This window comes from Leopardus geoffroyi, chromosome D4 (assembly GCF_018350155.1).
Source record: "Leopardus geoffroyi isolate Oge1 chromosome D4, O.geoffroyi_Oge1_pat1.0, whole genome shotgun sequence".
NCBI classification, from domain to species: domain Eukaryota; kingdom Metazoa; phylum Chordata; class Mammalia; order Carnivora; family Felidae; genus Leopardus; species Leopardus geoffroyi.
This window is the reverse complement of record NC_059342.1, coordinates 85751858-85772587: the sequence shown is the minus strand read 5'-3', so window position 1 is coordinate 85772587 and position 20730 is coordinate 85751858. Positions and strand designations below refer to the sequence as shown.

Genomic DNA, 20730 nt, shown 5'->3' with positions numbered 1-20730 from the left:
ACATTAATCCTTCTTCTTTCTCCTTTTGTGAGAGGCAAATGGCTTCATATCAGGGTGGTGGGCCCTGATATCAAGGACAGCTACTCACCTCCAATTATCCCTGATCCTTTCTCACCACTCTTCAGCTGTGGTTTTCAGCACCAGGGCCAGTGCCAACTAGGTCTCTGCCTCTGCCCTACACTCCTAGGTTTTGGGGTCAGGGTATTACTTAAAGATGCATGTGGCATCACACATCAGATTCTCGTTGGCTCTTCACTGGGTTCTGTAAGCTGATCTCTGTCAGGCATTTAGGCCTACCAGGGGGGTGGACTTCCACTTTTGTCAATTTAGGACACCCTTCATGAGCAGTCTGGGTAAATCTCATGTATGCTAACTCTAAGACCCATCTGTAAGTTCTGGAAGTTGTACACCAGGCTCTGACCTGCTGCCCAAGCTCAGGACACACAGGAGACCGAGAATGCACAACCCCAGTCACAGGGCTCCCACATCACTTTAGTCCAGTCTGCACGGTTTTGTCATCTTCCTGGACTTCCTCACACAGCTCTGACAGCTCCCGATCCTGGGATCTAGACACACACCCTTCCCACTGAAGCTGCAGACCTGTCCTGAACCTCAGAACACTGGATGGGGCCCCGACTTTCCTGCTTCAGGAACCAGAGATTTCAAACCAAAAGAGCAGCAGTAGCAGGCACGGTGCACTGCCTGAGGAGGTCTCAGGGAAGATGAAGGGTTGAGACACTGGCCGCGGCCAAGAGCCTCTCTCGGTCTTTTGCACACAGAAGCAAAAGGAACTAATGTTGGACTGTCTCCAACATTAGTGAAAATAAAAGTGTCAGCAGGAAGCCTGGGGCACCCAGCTTCAAGGGCAGGGGCAGAGGCCCTGCAGACAGCGAGCTGGAGGGGATGCCCCAGCCACCAGTCTCCACAGCATTATCTTCCTAGGTTACTACTTTCTCACTGACCCTCCTCCAGCTCCTTCTCTGACTCTTCTATGTGCCCCATCCCTCGCACTGGTGCTCCCCAGCACTCCAGCCAGGATCCTGTGCCCACTATGCAGAAACTTCCTGGGTGACCCACCTCTCTCCTATCACTTTGGGCCAGCTACACAAGGATGACCCCAAGTCTTTCTCTATTAGCCAGCAGGGTATTGGAGCCACCTGTGAAGGCTCCACAGCATACAGATGACCAGTCTCTCTCCCCCAAACACCACTGAGGATCCTGATGCTCCAAAGACTAAGAACCACTGCTCTGGCCCAGATCTTTCTCTGAGCTCCAGGCAAGCAAGCCAGCTGCCAAAACGCTGTCCCACAGGCCTCCCAAACTCAGCTTGGCTGTTGCCAACACTGAATTCACTACTTCCTCCTCCTCAACCCAATACCCCTGTCTTGTTCCTTATCTCTGCAACTGGCCCAGCCCTTAATATCACTAAAGTGAGAAACCCTGATACTGCCCTCCCATCCACTAAATATGCAAGAAAGGAGGCCTCTTCCTCAGCTTCTCCCAAACCTGCCTCCTCCTCTCCATCCCCATGGCCAAGCTCAGGGGCAAGAGCCCTGCACTCATCTCCCCCACACCATCCTCTGCACCAGGGTCACAACCGGCAGTGTTTTCCTCCTCCTGTAACTCTGGAACGGTACTCCGCTGGCCACAGGACACCATCTGAACTCCCAAGCACTGCCTTCGAGTCCCTCTGAGAACTGACCCTGAACCACACCTCTGACCTCATCTCCTGCCAGCGTCTCCTCCCTGTGTTCATGAGCTTCACCCTCTAGCAATGCCAGGCAGCTCACCACTCCTGACACACAGCATGTTCTTTCCTACTTCTGTTACTCTATAGTCTGTGTCCTCTGCCCGTGTCCCTCTTTGCCTGGGAAACTGAAAATCCATCTTTAAGATCCTGTGAGTCTGGTTCCATTCCACAAGCTCCCATTTCTACTGCTTGCCATCCCTGACCCAGCATCACCACTCTCATCTATTTAGTCCTGTGTGTCAGGTCCGTGGGCTCCTGAGGGTAAAGCCTGCGGTGCCAAACCCAGGTGCGAGCTCAGGAAATGTGGAATGAAAACCACTAATGAGATCAAAAAGCAAAGAAAGCAACCAATCTTGAAGGCAATAAAAATAAACCCAACTGCTATCTTGGAAACCATGGCAGGTATTGTTTCAGTAATAGACGCCTTCGGTGATAGATGGGAATTATGTAAAACAGGAGTCAGCAAGAGCCTGTCGGGGATGCCTGCACAGGTCAAGAAAACAGCACTGGGACCACCAACCACCAGGGTGTGAATACTACAGAGTTTCCCTCGCAACTCAGTACTCCAGCCACACTGGCTCTCTATTAACGTCTGAAATTCGCCATGCCCTTGTCCCAACTGGAACCATGACCATGCAGCTGCCACCTGTTCACCTGGTCAACTCCAACTCATCTTTTCTGTGGAAAGTGGCTCTGGCCTTCCCAGCAGGTAGAGCTGCCCTGTTTACAGTCGGCAGGCACCTTCTACTCCTCCTCTGTAGCCATCTTCAGTGCTTCAGTTAATGTTTTCTATGCTTGTTATTGTTTTTGTACTTATTTTTATACTTCTTTAACTTTGCTGCTAGATTATGAGTTAAAAGACAGCAAGGACCAGATTCATCTTTTTTTCTGTACTGTGGCCCCACACTCAGCAGGCCCTGAACAGAAATGGATGGATTATGGATGGATGGATGGATGGATGGATGGACGGACAGACAGACGGACTGACAGGCAGGTAGGTCTAAAAGACAGGCAAGAACAAGGAATAAGGCTGCCTTTCATTGCTGGTACAATAGTTCCACATCATCCAGCTCTCTTTACTCTGACTCGACCCTCACAAAGCAATCTCAGATTTTAAAACTGGGGCTTTTTGAGGTGCCTGGGCGACTCAGTTGGTTGAGCACCCGATTGCGGCTCAAGTCATGATCTCACAGTTCGGGAGTTCAAGCCCTGAGTCAGGCTCTCTGCTGTCAATGCAAAGCCCGCTTCGTATCCTCTGTCCCTCCCTCTCTCTGCCCCTCCCCTGCTCACTTGCTGGCTCTCTCTCTCAAAAATAAACATTTAATATAAATAAAATAAGAAAGGATAAAAATAAAACTGGGGCTTTCCTACTGGAGAAAGGACACATACACACCAGGGATATTCCTGTTTATTTGGAAAGCAGGTGTCAGAACAAACTGACACACTTGCATTCTGGCTTCATATCCGGTGATTTTTCTATAATTCCAGGCTGCTGTCTCTGTTCCAAAAGGATATTGGCTATATTTATAAAACTAGGTTCCAAGAATCTCTCAGCCTTTAAGAAGCCCCCTAAGATCATGATGAAGCTCCCTAAGATCAATATGCATATTGCCACCAGACCCCAGAGCTGCACACGAAGTAAGTCAGGACTTAGTTCCCCCGACTCAACAAAGGACCTCAATGCAGAGGTTTTCATCAGAGGTAAATGCTTCTTCATGAACATGATCTATGTGCAACGTTTTATGTCCTGCAGGAAGTTGTTACGAAATGCAATGTACAAATAGATGTGCTAAAGTCCATAGGATTTGCTGGGTGGAGAATCAGGACACGGAGTATGAAACCCTGGCAAAGTCCCACCCTCAGCAGTGAGAAGAGTGGACTCCGTGCCCTTTAACTTTCAGGACGGACTGACACCACATCTGATGAGTGCAAAGTTCACAACAGTGCTCATTGCAAAAGAGCCCTGTAGCAGGTATACTCAGAAAGAAAGTAGAGAAATAAGCTAACTAGAGCAACCTGGCAGGTTTGAAAACAGCAAGAGAATGCTGTCTATCAATCATCAAAATCTTATCTAAAAGATTCTAATCTTCTAAGCTTATCAAAAAGCTTCCCAACAAGAACAAATTCTAATCTTAGTTGTCAACCCATCAGCACATGCATTAGTAATTACTGTACTTTACAAGGAAGATCAGGGTTTCCTAGTCCCTGGAATGAAAACAGACCTTAAAACCCTCACTGCAAATTGCACTCCTTAAGTTCCATTATCAGGAAATTAAAATAACTAAAACTAAAAGAAACTATCACAAGTACCTTTTTCAATGAACACGTTTCCTTATCTCACCTATGACTCTTCCAATGTCAGAAACCACACCTTGAGGCAGCACAGGGTGCAAGAAAAGACAAAGGAGGAGCCCTCAGTTTCTCCCACAGCTACATCTTGGGCAACTTGCTTGGCCTCTCTGAGCTTCCATTTTCTCCCATGCACCTCAAAGATTGCCTTGTAAGAACCAAGACGACCCTGAAAAAACAGGTGTCAAGAGACTTTGTAAAGTGTTGAGATATTTCACAATGAAGGGACCTCAGATCCAACATTCTCATTTCATAGATTCAAATCAGTTACTGGACACTCACCGTTTACTTCATTTATTCATTCGACAAACACTTATGGGGTACCTGCTATGTGCCAGATGCTATGACAGGCCCTAAAGACCCAATGGTGAGCAATACAGCCCTAGTCCAGGATCTGACAGCACTACGGGAGACAGACATCACCAACCACTGCACGACAAAGCATCTTGTTACACCCAGCAGGCCATGCTTGAGATCTGGTCTTTTTTCTAAGGGAGGTCAGAAGCCACTGAAGGGTTTTAAGCAGAGAACCACACACAACTCATTCTGGCTGCCTTGTACTAGCCCTGGGCTGGGCCCAGGATAAGGCAAGAACAAATGCAGGCTCTTACTCTACAAAATCAGCCGGCAGGGAGGGGGGCGGGGGTGGTGTTCACCAGGAAGTCCTCATTAGTCACAGAGTGTTATGACACACTACAGGAGGGTGTTGTGGGAGCCTGTGGGGGGAACAGTCTAGAAATGCTAGTGGGCCGAAAGTGTTGGAGATATGGTGCCCAGAGGAAAAACAAATCAAAACACGGCTACAGAAAGGACACGCAATAAAAAATACCTCAAAATGGTCAAAGTCACCGATTCCACGTAACAAACTTCAGTGCCACAAAAAGAGACACAGCATATTCTCCTGAATTTATTAACTTGTTTTCCATAAATATTTAATTACTGAGAAATGTATCAAAAGCACAGATTTCTCTTGACCTAATTATCAAGCTTACACAAGAGTGGGTGAGAATTATTATAGCCAATAAACATGAATTTAATTATACTCATCAGTCTTTCTTTCATCTTTACGAAGAGAAGATGATTTTCAAAGACATCTTTGACTGTTGAGGCCAAATATTTAAATTTCTTGATTAGTCAAGTAATTGTCTTCACCTTAAAATAAAACCTTATAATAAAAATATTTAAATCTTCATCTCATTTTTTTTTAATTTTTTGTTTAATGTTTGTTTATTGTCGAAGGAGAGAGAGACAGAGCGTGAGTGAGATAGGGGCAGAGAGTGGGGGAGACACAGAATCCAAAGCAGGTTCCAGGCTCTAAGCTGTCAGCACAGAGTCCAACGCCAGGCTTGAACTCACGAGCCATGAGATCATGACCTAAGCCGAAGGCTGACACTTAACCCACTGGGCCACCCAGGAGCCCCTAAAAATATTTAAATCTTAAAGAGGAAAAATATAATGTTGCATCCGTTCATATTAAAGACCCTCCATTTAACGTGGAGTCACAGAACAAGGAGACAGAAGCAACTTGGGAAACGAGCCTTCATTTCCTGGACCAGCCTGAGACAAGGCCCCCCCTCACAGTGACTCCATCCTCTCCCTTCCCAACAGCCAACTGCTTTTGTGGGTGTGCACACTTGCATCCAGTCCCAACGCAAGCTGAGTTCCTCCTGCCACCCTGGATGACCCTACTAGCCCCTGCCACCGAGGACATCTGAGTTTTAACATATTCCTTGTGCGATAACTCAAGTAACTTCCATAGGCAGTAAATTAACATCCCCTAAAAAAGCATTCTGCAAGCACGCTAACAATGGATGAAGAGAACATTATTCCAGCTCACATCTACTGGGTCCTCATGATGTGTGAACTCTATGCTGAGCCCCATTCCACATGATCACCTTGAAGCCTTTTAGGAACCATATGGAGGTAAGTACCATTGTGAAAAGTACGGGAGATGATTCATTTTCAGAAACATCAAATAAAAGCTGTGCTACTTAACAGCAGGATTACATTACAACCTACTGGACATATGTATGAACCCCGCCCCACCCAGCCCACAGTGGAGTCCCAAACCCTTAGATACTTCATTTCCTGGTTCTTCTTCCCCTCTCTGTTTCGCGAACTTACTTTCACGGGCTTTGCAATGAGCATGCGCCAAAGAACAAAGGAGGGACTGAGAGTCTCCGCATCCCTCAGGAAATGTACATTTGTTCCAATTAGACTACTTTTTGCTTACACGGGCATAGGCGATGTCCGGGTAAGGCTGTAACCTCAGTAGTATTCAGCCAATGAGGAATCGGGGGAGGAACTTGCATACTAGGAGATAAATTTCTGCTGTAACTGCCCCAAGTGTGCCGGTCTGTCAGACACCCGCTCTGACAAGAACGTTCATTGAAACCTTGCTTCACTGCATCCCTCCTTTGATTGGGTCAAGTGGGCTTATTTCCCACATCATCACACTTCCTGTATCAGTGAGGAAACAGAGGAGTGGTCACTTGACCAAAGCCACCAGGGTTTTGAGTGGTGGAGTCAGGACCCATACCCACATTGGCCTGACTCTAGAGTCTGCACTTTAAGCTCTGATGTCAGGCGATAAATCTCCTACAGAGAACATAATGGAGTCAAAAGCTCTGCAGAAAAACTGTGGGACAATTTGTCATTCTGGGTCTTCACTGCCTCTGCTCTCCTCCATAAGTGCATGTGAAACAAGCCTGGCTTATGCCTCCCCTTGGGGAAAAGATGTGGAATTGATCAGTGCAGGTGATCCAATGAAGAAAAGGTGCTCACGACGGTGCTGGGCTGGAAACTACCTTTGAGAAGGGCTTGTGTAAAAAAAAAAAAAAAAAAAAAAAGGGAGAGGCAACACTTGTGGACAAACCCATAACTCGGGGTTAACGGGGCCCATGAGGAGTATCCCTAGAACTCCTCGAGTTCTTTGTGACTTCAGAGCTGGTTTCTCAGACACCATGGCCGTCATCTTTACCACCCCACTGGCACCATTACCACTACACTAGAAACCAGAGAAAACAACTGAAGAGGTGCTCCTCAGTGCTCCAAAAGAACCACGAATAACATGTGAGCAGTCTGTAGGAACAGCTTTCTATCAGGCACCAGGCTAAACGTGCCACTGCATTATTTCACCGAATCTTCAACAAGAGTCCTAAGTTAGATAACACTGCTATCCCCATTTAACAAATCAGTAAACAAGACACAAACAGGAAGACATTTGCCCAAGGCCTTATGTGTGGAAGAGCCAGAATTTGAACCCAGGTCTGCCTGGCTCCAGAGCATGAATCTGCTTGGCCCCTTGACTTGAGGTCTTCTGTCACAGTCAGTTGCCTTCTGATCACCTTCTGTTTGCATGTGGCTCCTCCCCCAACCATGAGCTCCTCAAAGGCAGGGACGGGACTCCTTCATCTCCACACATTCCCAGCATTCAGCAAAGGGTTTAGCCCAGAGCAGGAACCCAGCAAGGCTGGTGAGTGAATCCCCGCATAAAGGAAGGAAGGTCACCTCTCTTTTCAAGAAAATGGCCCTAAAAATGCCCCCAGGATGCCCCTCACAGATGCCAACCTGACCAACTGTCCACTTCCTCCGGTCAAAATCTATGCACCACGACTCTGCTCCCTTGAGCCTGCTCCTCCACAACCTCACCACAAGAGAAAGATGAGCAGCCATGCTCTGAGGAAAGTCAAGGTGGGCTTAACAAATATGAGCAGTTCATGTTTAGAGCTGTCCTTTTTTCTGCTTCCCTATCTTGTCCTGGAGCATCCAGAGCAAATAGTTCTTTCCTCTCCCATCTCTAAGACTCTTTGGACAAGTACCACCAGCCACACCCAAAGCCTACAGCTAGTATATGGCACAACACATGCCTGTCAGAGTCAGCACTCAAGTAGTTGGAAAGTGAAGGAACAGAGCCCAGAAACCGGGATTCACCAGAGAAATAATGACTTATCAATAAGAGCTTGCCAACATTCAGTTGGTCCAGAGGTACGTCCCAATGCCCACCAAGAGCCTACCCTGAAGACTCAGCAGCAAAGACAACAGGAGGGTTTTCCTGTGCAGGGAGGAGCCACAGACATAAACCGATGCACGCTATAACACAGTGCGTGTTCTGATCAAGGCAGACACACAATGAAAGTCAAGGGAGTACAAACAGGAGCGGTCACTTGTGCCTAGAACAGAGTAGGTTTCACAAAGGTAGGGATATTTGACCTGGGAAGCCATTCCCAAATCACCCAGGGAGAAGTCACTATTTCCTGACTCCATGACCCCTCTACTGCTCACCACCCCAACGTTGGGCCCACCACAACTGTTGGGTAATCAGTGACTTAGGTGTCTGTCTCCCTGCACAGTATGTGAGCATCCCAAGGGCAAGGACTTTGGGCACTGTCCATGGCTCAGTCTCAACTGCCCAGGAAATGTCTGCTGACAAAAAACAAAAGAGGCTACTTCAGGTTATTAATAACATGGCAACTACCCCTTCTTGAGCATCTACTAAGACCTGCTATCGCTGCAAGTACTTTGTATGCATGATCTCATTTCCTCCGCACAAAAACCTCAAAAGGCAGATTTTATTATCATCATCCATTTACAGATAGGAAGACTGAAATGCAGAAAGATTAGGTAAATTGTCCTAAGTCATACAGCCAGTGAGTGACAGCTCAACTTTGAATCAAGGGCTGAATGGAAAGTCAGTTTTCATTCACTAACAAACAGATCCCTTTTCCTTTCTCTTTCTGCTGTCCACCTTGCATCCAGATATACGGCTGCCTGTAGTCTATTGTTCAATGGGACCAAAGCCATTTGTTTCCTAGAAAAGAACAAGGGATGTCTCTTGTTATTCTTCTAAACAATGACTGCTAACCATTACTGAGTAAACATCATGGGGAGGGCGGGGAGACATGGATAAAATTGTGTTTACAACATCAGTTGAAAACATTTATTAAGAAGGAACTGTGTGTACCAACTGGAACACAGTCCAATGTTGGAACAATTTCCAAAACAGATCAAGTGAATAAATGAAGGAGAAAGAGGATGTACAGACACCATTCTTTCTGTAAGAGAAAGGATATATAATAAACAAGAAAATGGTAATGGTGGTTGCCCCTAGGGAGAAGGACTGGCAGCTGGAGGCAAGAAAGACCCTTTATAATTTGTTCCCCTTTGAATGACTTGCCTTTTTTTTAAAGTTTATTCATTTATTTTGAGAGCAAGAGAGATGGGGGGGGCGGTTGAGAGTGAGTGAGAAAGTGAGGGGGAGAGGGAGAGAAAGAGAGAGAGAGAGAGAGAGAGAGAGAGTGTCACAAGCAGACTCCACACTGTCAGTGCAAAGCCTGATGTGGGTCTTGAGCTCACGAATTCCGTGAGATCATGACCTGAGCTGAAACCAAGAGTTGAACGCTTTTTTTTTTTTTAACGTTTATTTATTTTTGAGACAGAGAGAGACAGAGCATGAACGGGGGAGGGGCAGAGAGAGAGAGGGAGACACAGAATCCGCAGCAGGCTCCAGGCTCTGAGCTGTCAGCACAGAGCCTGACGCGGGGCTCAAACTTACAGACCATGAGATCATGACCTGAGCTGAAGTCGGACACATAACCGACGGAGCCACCCAGGCGCCCCCCAAGAGTTGAACACTTAACAGACTGAATCACCCAGGCGCCCCATGAACTACCGGCCTTTAAAAAGAGAAGCCATGTGTGATATTTTTTTTTTTTTACTGCCTAAAAAATTAAGATTAAAAACACCATTTAAAAAAAACACTTTTTGCCAGGCTTCTTCCAAATGCTCGCGTACATATAACTGCAACTGCGAAGAAGTATGTATGCGTATGAACAAAAGCTGGGTGGACTTCATTTATGGTAAAACAGAACTGTGAAACAGCTTTGGTCTTTCATGCTGAGGTTCACCAATTTCACTAATGTTGCAATAGGTTTTTGCAAATAAATCAATAGCATTTTGAAGACAGAGATACAACATACATATAAGCAGCAGGGACAACGTGCCACACCTTCTTCTTAAATCCCTTCATCTGTTCCTTCAACAAGTATTTAATAAGCACCTACTACGCACTAAGAAAAGTGTTAGATAGATTTTTTTTTTTTTAAACAGCAGGTCATTAGTTTCTCCCCCCCTGCCTTTCAGGAAAATATGACAGCATGCTGATGAGAACGCCAGAGCAAGCACAACGCTTGATGTTCTCAGTCTCACACCATCCTCACTCAGCCTAGAAAATGGAGGCCTGCAGGGCGCCTGGGTGGCGCAGTCGGTTAAGCGTCCGACTTCAGCCAGGTCACGATCTCGCGGTCCGTGAGTTCGAGCCCCGCGTCGGGCTCTGGGCTGATGGCTCAGAGCCTGGAGCCTGTTTCCGATTCTGTGTCTCCCTCTCTCTCTGCCCCTCCCCCGTTCATGCTCTGTCTCTCTCTGTCCCAAAAATAAATAAACGTTGAAAAAAAAAATTTAAAAAAAAGAAAATGGAGGCCTGGCAAAGAGATTTGTTCAAGGTTATACAAGAAGTGAAGGCCTCAGAATTACCAGTCCTGCTCTCTTTACATGCCTCATGCTATTCTGTTGTGTTGAAAGATGAGTAGGCAGGGAGGGGAGAAATGGACCCTAACGTTGAATGCCTAATATATCAGGTGCTTTCACATACCTTGTCTCATTTATTCTTCATAACAACCTCTCAATGTGGACATGATTATCCTTGTTTCACAAATAAGCCAAACAAAGCTCTGAGAAGTTGAGAAACTGGTGCATAAGACTTCCAACCTGACCCACCTGACTTCCAAGCCAGAGCTTTCACCCTCCGTACTGAAGAGGAAAATCAATTTAAAAAGGTAGACTGGGGCCATATCGCAAAGAGCTTCGGGTTCAATATTTTCTATTGTTGAAGTTTCTCTCAACCCTGGGTATTGTCACTCCAATAATAACAAGCAAAGAGACGATCCCCTCCTTATGCAATGCATGTTCTAACTTTTGTGTGCCACCAAGTTTGGGCTTTCCTTTTAACCCACAGAGCACGATGGTTATCCAGAGGGCAGCAATCTCTGAGAACCATTTACACAGTTTCTGCCAGGCCAGAAAGGGAAAACTCACACATGCAAACTGCTAGACCCTCTGGGTGCCCGCCACACAAGCCCAGGCCCCAGTAAGGACCCATCCCTGAGACGCCATTCCCATGATGCCACTGGGCCACCACCACCCAGCTGAGAGGTAGCGAAATAGGCCAGCGCCACAGTGGTTGGCCTCCAAAAGTTCCATTCCTCCTAAAGTAAAGAAAAATGCAGGCCAGTGCAGGAGAAGCCTCTTTCTCCTGCAATGCAGGTAGGAGAAATGACAGTGTGTTCAAACTGCTAGTGAGTAGAGGTACTGTGCACCAAAAAGTCACACACATGGGTTCCCTGCTATCTTCTGGATAGGAGGGAGCCCTCTCATCTTGATTTCTTCTCTCTGCCCCTGTAGGAAGCTAATGAAATTCTCACATTCCTTTCTTTTTAGTGTCTTCCTTCTGGAACGTGGTAAAATCAGAGTTCCTACTTGGATGGGGAGGAAGAATTCCATAAGGCTCAAGCCTAAGCCTCATGATCCAGCTCAGAGTCCTCGCTGGGGTTGGGGTCTAAAGGTCAGCAAACAATTAAATGTTCCTCGGTTTCCACCTGCCATCGCTCCCTGCCACAGCTCCCTCAGTGGCCTTGATCCAAGACAGGACTGAGTCTTTTGGGCACTCTCTGCCATAAACCTCATCCCAAACTCAAACAAGAAAATGGCCTATTAGAAATACTCTTCTCTTTAAACCCCCAGTCCGTGAATCCAACCTCCCTATCGGCAAAGAGGAAGGAGACTCATAACTTTAGCCCATAATTTGCTCAATAAGCATTTTTCCATCCTAGCCTCACAAGTCCCCTGGGAGGCACACAAGGCAGGTTGCGCGCTGCTATAGATGCTCATTTTGCAGAGGAAGACACAAAGCTCAGAGAGGTGACTCTCCGGGGGTCACACAGAGGCAAACGCTTCTGAACCCTCATTCCTGTTCTCCCCCCTCACCAGGCTGCCATGTCAGTCTTTTGGAGACTGCCATTGGGAAGATCTGCAGCAGCATCTGGTACCAGGACCCTTCAAGCTTCACACTAACTACTCTTCCAGCAAGCAACATTTCCCAAACACATTTCTGATCATCGAATGAATGCCAACCGCCGACCCCAATCGAGGCAGGCCCCCCTGCAACAGCACAGGGAAAGCCCCTGAGATCGTGAAAAACGACGCGCCCCACTTACCGCACAGCGTGTCATAGCCTAATAAACGGGGCGAGCTAAGATCCAAGTCAGCCTCAAGAGAAGCACAGGCAGGCCCGGCCAACCCCTCTGGCCCAGCGGCAACCCTCGAAGCCTCCAGAATATTCAGAAAGCCCAAAGCTCGCGCGTCCACCCAAACCCCACTACAACGGAGAGAGCTGCATTCCCTGCTCCGGAGACCACTCACCCTCCGCCAGCTCGTCACCTGAGGCACCGCTTCCGGACCTGCAACCGCTCGGTGCCCCGCCCCCCGCCCCTGCAGGTCTCCCTGCCCCGCCCTTTGCACCTGTGGTTTTTTTCAGGCCCAGGCTCTCCAGCAGCTCAGACCTCACCTCGCAGCCCCCTCCCACTGCCTAATCTGTGGTCCCACCTTGCCCCGCCCCCACACCTGCAGCCCCCTCTTCCCCGCCCAACTGCCTCCACCAGCCCCGCCCCCAACACCTGCGGCCTGTCCCCACCTCCACCCCGACACCCACTACCCTTCACACCAACCCCTCGCAGGACGAGCGCGCCTAAGGCCCCCGGCCTGGCCCCCCGCGCCCCTGAACCCTCCCAACACCACCCCTGCCCCCCGGCCCCGCCTCCCTCCCCGAGGCCCCTCCCCGGCCCAGCGGCCCCTCTGGGTCCCGCCCCCCGCACCTGCAGCTCCCTGCGGCCCGGCCCTCAGGGCCCCGCCCCGCCCCGCCCCGCGGGCCGCTCCTCTCACCGCCCGCTCTCGCCGCCGCCGCTGCAGTCCCGGCCGGTCACCTTGACGCGGGCCGCAGTGGCTGCCGCCGCCTCCTCATGGCCCTGGGAGCGGCCCAGGCGGCAGCGGCGCCTTCGCTCGCAGGCCGGGGCCGGGCCGAGCCAGGCCGGGGCCGGGCCGGGCGCAGCTGGAGCGCGGGCCGACGCGGGAGCGGAGCCGGTGCCCAGCCGCAGTAGGAACCGTCCGCTCCTGGGCCTGAGCGGCGGGCCGTCCAACCAATCGGCGCGCGGCGCCAGACCAGCCCACCCAACCAGCTCGAGGCAGAGGCGGGGACACGCAAATCGGCCGGCTGGGAGCGCCAGTGCGCAGCCGCTGCAGCTTCGGTCCTCGCTGGCCTCGGCCTCAGTTCCAGCCTGAGGACGCCCTCTCAGCCTGTAAGGATGCTCTCCGCGGTCTGCACACCCCTCTCAGCGCCCTGCCACGCCCATTTTCTTCCTAGAAATAGCAGTGCATCTTATTCCCCGTACATCCTTCCAGGCCTCCTACAATCTCCCCTTGAAATCCCTACCTAGGGTTTATCGTTTTGAACAACAACAAAAAAAAAAATGGTTTTGTGAGAGACATCACCTCAGTGCTCATTCTGTTCAACTCAGAGGTAGGCACAGAACACAGAACGCCAGAGCCAGAGGAAACCTCAGAGAGCGGGGGGTCCAACCCATTTACTTTACAGCTGGGAAAATTAGGCCCCAAGAGGTGAAGGGACTTGCCCAAGACCACACAATTGCAAAGCGGGGAAATGAGCCTGCCCCTTGTCTCCCTGCTCCCACATCCTTTACTCTGTGCCAGACACGAAGAGGTAGGCAGGGAGGTCAAGTCATTTGATTATAGTCGCAGAGGTAACAAGTTGCAAACACAGTCGAAGTCAGGTCTGTGACACCCTGCAAGTCCAGAACCACAGTAAGGAGCCCCGACAGCCCTTACTCCCATTGATTCTCGGGCACAAAGACATGTAGAACGTCATTTTGACAATTTTCAAATTCATATAGAAGTTACGTCCGAGTATGGAAAGATTTGGTTCTTGTGTTTCCCAAAACTTACAGAGAAAAAAAAGAAATGATCAAACAGAAAGAAAGTCAGTAGAAATTAAACCAGTTCTAAGTTTTCAGGGACCTCAGAGGGAAGTTTCAGCCATTTTGCATTAAGAAAATCATCATCATCAAAAAAGATACCTTATTTTACTTAAGGAGAGTAAAAGACAATGTAATGCAATAGTTCTGCTCAAAGCCCCTGGATTCAGAAATGCACAGGGTTGTGGTTGAGTACAAAAGCTGGAGAGACAGATTGCCTGAGTCCAAACTCAGCAAGCTGTGTGCAGGTAACCAAGTTACTTATCGTCACTGTAGCTCAGTTTCTTTGGTTGAAAAATGAGTATGCTGAAAACAGCAGCCTGTTCAGAAAGACTATTGGGAGGATTAAATGAGATGATATGTGTAAGAGAGCCTAGCACCTAACAGGAGCTCAATAAACATTAGCTATTGTTATTGCTACCTGTGTGGTGTAGGGCAAACATGGAAAGAGTTTGGGACAGTGCTTGCAATATATGCTTGCCAAATGGCATCTATTAATTTCTTTTTATGTCTATTATTTTTGAAAGAGAGACCATGCAAGCAGGGAGGGGCAGGGAGAGAGGGAGACACAGAATCAGAAGCAGGCTCCGGGCCCTGAGCTGTCAGCACAGAGCCCGATGTGGGGCTGGAGCTCAACAAACCGTGAGATCATGACCTGAGCCAAAGCCGGATGCCCAACCAACTGAGCCACGCACATGCCCCGTAAACCCAATTTTGAAATGAGAAAGGATCTCAAGAGATAGTTCTCCAAATAAGGTATACAAATGGCTAATGAGTACATGAAAAGATGTTCAATATCATCAGCCATCGGAGAAATGCAAATCAAAACCACCATGAGATACCACCTCACACTCATTAGGCTAGCTATAACACATACAATGGACAATTATGAAAGTTGGTGAGGAGATGGAGAAATTGGAACCCTCATACACTGCTGGTAGGCATGTAAAGTGGTGCAGCCACTTTGGAAAACAGTCTGGCAGTACCTTGAAAGCTAGCCTTGGAGTTACCATATGACCCAGCAATTCCATGCTTAGACACATACCCAAATGAAAACATACATCCATACAAAAACTTGTACACAGATGTTCATAACAATATTATTCATAATGTCCAAGAAGTGGAAATACCCCAATGTGCATCAACTGATGAATGGGTAAATAAGATGTGGCATATCCATACAAAGGGCTATAAAGAGAAACAAAGTACTGATTCATGCTACAACATGGATGAGCCTTGACAACATGGTAAGTGAAAGAAGGCAGATCACATATGATTCCATTTATATGAAATGTCCAGCACAGGCAAATCTATAGAGACAGAGTAGATTAGTGGTTGTCTAGGGCTGGGGGGATGGAAGAGTTGGGGGTACTGGCTAAGTCATGTGGAGTTTCCTTTTAAGATGATGAAAATGTTCTAAAACTGATTGTGGGGATGGTTGCACAACTCTGTGAATATGCCACAAGCCATTGCATTGTACACTTTTAATTATATAGTGTATGGATTGCATCTCAATAAAGCTGTTTTAAAAAGTTGTAAAATCAGATCAGCCATGTCACACCCATGCTCAAACACCGTGTAACAGGATATGGAGAGGATCTCAGCTGCATTCACTGGTGTCTGCATTGCCTACTGTCTAATGTGTGATGCACTAGTGGAGTGCTTGCAGCATTTCATGTGTTTGAGTCACTCAATGAAGGGAAGGAACTTTTGAACCACAGGAGGAAAGGAGGGTTGGAGAAGTCACCAAGGGGCAATCTCCCAGGCCAGCTGCCTCTCTGGGTAGACTTGTACTTCATGGAGAGCCAAGCTTTGAAACAGTCCAAGGAGCTGCTTTCATTAAAAATGCTGATTGGGGCGCCTGGGTGGCGCAGTCGGTTAAGCGTCCGACTTCAGCCAGGTCACGATCTCGCGGTCCGGGAGTTCGAGCCCCGCGTCGGGCTCTGGGCTGATGGCTCAGAGCCTGGAGCCTGTTTCCGATTCTGTGTCTCCCTCTCTCTGCCCCTACCCCGTTCATGCTCTGTCTCTCTCTGTCCCAAAAAAAATAAATAAACATTGAAAAAAAAAAAATGCTGATCAACAGGGAAGCTGTGATAAACAGACTCTAGGGTGGCCCCCACAACCTGTACCTCCTGATGCCCTTGGCCTATGTGATCCCCTTCCCTGAGTGTAGGCAGGATCTGACTTGCTTCTGACCAGAAGAAGGCAAAGGTTTTAGGATGTATGTTATTATGTTGCATAAGATTATAACCCATCTTGCTAAGAGACTCTCTCCTGCTGCCCTTGAAGACACGAACTGTTGTAAGTTGCTCTATGGAGAAAACCACTTAGCAAGGAACTGAGGGCAACCTCCACCCAGCAGCCAGCAAGAAACTGGGACCCTCAGTCCAGCAACCTGCAAGGAACCGAATGATACTGATAATCACATGAGTTCGAAAGCACACCCTTCCCTTATCAAGCCTCAGATGAGAGTGCAGCCTGGCCAACACCTTGATTACAACCTTGTGAGACCCTGATGCAAGGGGCCCAGCTAAGCTGAGCCTGATTCCTGACCCACAGAAACTCTGAGATAATAAATGAGTGTTGTTTTAAGCTGTTCCATTTGTGATAAAATTGCTATGCAGGAATGTATAACTAATACAGAGGCTCAGCCCACCCTGTCCTGGTGCCCAAGAGGCAGCTTCTGTGCAGAAGCCATCAGTGTGCCCCCAGTACAAGGAGGATTCTGGAATGCAGAACTCCTCCAGATGCTGGGGGCTTGTGTCTTTGGGGGTATCAGAAGGCAGAGGATAGGATCTGGAAAAGAGCACCATCCTTGGGGTACAGATAGCAGTGGTAATGGTGAGAAGCCCCCAAGGGGAAGCAGCCATCAACATGGGCAGTAGAGGGGAGACTGGAAGAACGGGAGTTGAGAATAAAGTTTTCATTTTGGTCAGTTCTAGAAAATAATGACGGCTTTGCCACTTCACAGCTATGTGGCCTTAGACAAGTTTTCTCATGTATGAGAAGGTAATAATATTTAGAGTACCTACCTTGTAGGGTTCTCCTGAGGAAAAGTAGTTTAATCCTCTAGTGGCCACGAGAATGCAGACCTCTGACTATCAGGAGCTTATGTAATCAAGGGCCCAGCTGCTGCGTTATGAAACCCAACAAAGCATTTGCACTAAGGCAACACTATGTATGGGCTGCACCCAATGATGGACCATTGCAGGGACTCTAATGCGTGCCTGCCCCTGGGTGACAATGATAGTCCTCTGATGGTCATCTTTGGCTCAAGGACTCCTCAACAGCCTTGCTGAACCTCCTTTAGATTGCATGGTAGTACGGGATGCTTCCACACACTTCCTTCCCTTTCTCCTTCCCTTGGGGTCAGGTTTGCATCACAGTCTCATGGCTCTCTCAGCCTTCCTGAGCTCTCTACTAAAATCACTGCATGCTGGATCCTGTATGGCATCTGCTTCCCAATGAATCCGGACTGGCACAAGAATTCCCCGGAGTGGTCAGGGAAGATAGATGGTAAGATGCCGATTTAGGACGGGCTTACCCACTGCCTAGCAGGCAGAGGATGCCCTCCTGAGGAAACACAGATAGTCCTTGGAACAAGATGATGGCTCAAATGCTGAAGATTTCATTGTTGGTGACCTGGGAAGTATCTCTGTGGAGGAGACTACTGTGGTAGGTGCTGTGATGCCAGCATTTAAAATATATGGGGAGAGGGGTGCCTACCTGACTTAGTCGGTAAAGCATGCAACTCTTGATCTAGGGGTCATAAGTTCAAGCCCCATATTCGTTAAGCGTCCGATTTTGGCTCAGATCATGATCTCACGGTTTGTGAGTTCAAGCCCTGCATCAGGCACTGTACTGACAGCTCGGAGCCTGGAGCCTGCTTCAGGTTCTGTGCCTCCTTCTCTGCCCTTACCCCCACTTGTGCTCTCTTTCGCAAAAATAAACATTAAAAATTTTTTCAAATAAAGATTTTAAAAAAATAAAAAAGTTTTTTTAGGGGTGCCTGGGTGACTCATTGGTTGTGTCCAACTCTTGATCTTGGCTCAGGTCGTGATCTCAGGGTCATGAGTTCAAGCCCTGCATTGGGCTCTGCACTACGCATGGAGCCTACTTAAAATAAATAAATAAAAAGAAATTAAAAAAAAAAAAAAAGAGGGGCGCCTGGGTGGCACAGTCGGTTAAGCGTCCGACTTCAGCCAGGTCATGATCTCGCGGTCCGTGAGTTCGAGCCCCGCATCGGGCTCTGGGCTGATGGCTCAGAGCCTGGAGCCTGTTTCCGATTCTGTGTCTCCCTCTCTCTCTGCCCCTCCCCCGTTCATGCTCTCTCTCTGTCCCAAAAAAATAAATAAACGTTGAAAAAAAAAGAAATTAAAAAAAATAAATAAATAAATAAACAAACAAAGTGGTTTTTAAAATAAAATATATGGGGAGAACAATGTCTACAAAGACAGGAAGTTAGTTGGTTACACCTAAGCTGTATTACAGAAGGATAATGAGAGACTGAGTGCTATCAAGGAGCAGTTAATGGCTAAGGAGAAGAGCCGAGGAACTCTGGAAGCAGCTTACAAAGAGACCCTCATCACATATGGTAGTGGAAAACAGACACTTTAACGGCAGGCTGAAGATCTAATTGTTAGAGCCTAGAGCTCCAGAGATGTTTGTAGTTCTTGGTTCCCACAGCCAAGGTGAGTGTTGGACAAAGGTCAGGGCCCCCCGGTAGGGAAAACCTAGGATCCTAAAAGGTGGGACAGGGATATCTGGATTTACGTCCCTGAAGATACTGACTCTGCAGCGTGCATCCCAGGGCCCTCTGGGCTTGCCAAGCTAGAACACCTTTCCTTAGTGAGAGCAAGAGCCACCACTGTGCTATCAGGTGCTACAGAAGCCCTTCCCCACAGACGACAGGTGCCCCCACCTCCTCTCCAGGCTGCCAGGCTGGGCAGTTAGGGTTAAATCCCAGCATACTCTGGCTCAGGAATGCACCAGACCTGATAAGGGGAAAAATAGACTATATACTTAAAGAACGCAAGAATTAGCCATCATGTACTGAAAGAAGACAGGGGAGTACCCCTCAGGTTGGATTTTGTGGGTGCTTGATCAAGGAAGCTGGAATGCAAGTCTAGACAGGCAAGAATTCATCAACTCGGGAACATGTTCTTAGGACACTTTCTTTAACATCCTAGCAAGGACCCCAGCTACCGGAGTGGCTCTTAGAAGCCTGAGGAAAACAATGGCCAATTCTCAATGACATGGAAATATCTGAATTGCCCCAGTGGATGGTAGAAGGGGGCATGGTGACATGGACATAGAGTTACCCTATTAAATGGTTTCTGTATTTGGAAATTAGCCTCTTGCTAAAATTTATTTGTAATCCCAAAATAAATACAGCACTTTCGAGATCACTCACAGACACATAAAAAACTTTAGTCACCTGATGTGCACGTTCCCAACAGAGGTCAAAACAAGCAGACATTCTACCTTCATGTTCAATGCTCCCACGGTACACAAGTGTCCTTCCTGAAGCCTATCTAGCACCCTGTTTTTCATTTTTGGGCTTCTTTTGGTGATTTAACTGTTTAAAATTATCCCTGGGCATAATGCTGAAGTGCTGGATAGTGTTCCTAAGCACAAGAAGGCTGTGATGGGACTGAATGAGAAAGTGCATGTGTTAAATAAGCAGTTCAGGCATGAGTTATAGTGCTGTTGGTCATGAGTTCAATGTTAACTAATCAACAATACAGTTGATCCTTGTAAAACATGCATTTGCACTGTACACATCGACTTATACATGGGGAAGGGCAGAGAGAGAGGGAGAGAGAGAATCCTAAGCAGGCTCCGCTTTATCAGCACAGAGACTGATGCAGGGCTTGAAATCACAAACTGTGAGATCATGACCTGAGCAAAATCAAGAGTTAGATGCTTAATCAGTTGAGCCACCCAGGCACCCCAATATGGCAGCATTCTAATTCTATACTTTAGTTTTTACACTTAGCAACTATAAGTCAGTAGATTCAGCCCCACTTTCCCTGTGTTCCAAAGTCAGGTTTTTAGTTGGTCAAGGCTGAAGGCTGGCTCCAGACCTGGTGAAGTCACCAGGGCAATCCATCCTGAGAGCCAACTGGTTGACCTTCCCCTGATACAAGCCTCACTCTCTGCAGTGATATTTTTTATGAAAAAGCCATTTCAACGTTGGCATTTTCTTTTTTTTTCAACGTTTATTTATTTTTGGGACAGAGAGAGACAGAGCATGAACGGGGGAGGGTCAGAGAGAGAGGGAGACACAGAATCAGAAACAGGCCCCAGGCTCTGAGCCATCAGCCCAGAGCCCGACGCGGGGCTCGAACTCACGGACCGCGAGATCGTGACCTGGCTGAAGTCGGACGCCTAACTGACTGCACCACCCAGGCGCCCCTCAACGTTGGCATTTTCTATAGTAGACACTCCATAAATATTCATTGAATTGAGTTCTACTGCCTCCCCATGGACACAGGGTAAAATCTGAATTTCTTAATATGAAATAAAGTA

The 20730-nt window shown here is 47.9% G+C and overlaps 1 protein-coding gene across 11 annotated transcripts in view; it reads right to left on the bottom strand.

The window, feature by feature from the left end:
* Positions 1 to 13324, bottom strand: part of RALGPS1 (Ral GEF with PH domain and SH3 binding motif 1) — a 276400-nt gene extending 263076 nt beyond the window's left edge. For 5 of the 11 annotated variants that reach the window (XM_045469762.1, XM_045469768.1, XM_045469772.1 and 2 more), the window contains exon 1: positions 13094 to 13324. The gene's annotated coding sequence lies outside the window, so the exon portion shown is untranslated. Of the gene's footprint in view, positions 1 to 12369; positions 12491 to 12574; positions 12626 to 13093 lie in introns of those variants that run through there. The other 6 variants (XM_045469771.1, XM_045469770.1, XM_045469763.1 and 3 more) reach the window with 5 other exon arrangements.
* Between the last annotated feature and the right edge of the window lie 7406 nt (positions 13325 to 20730).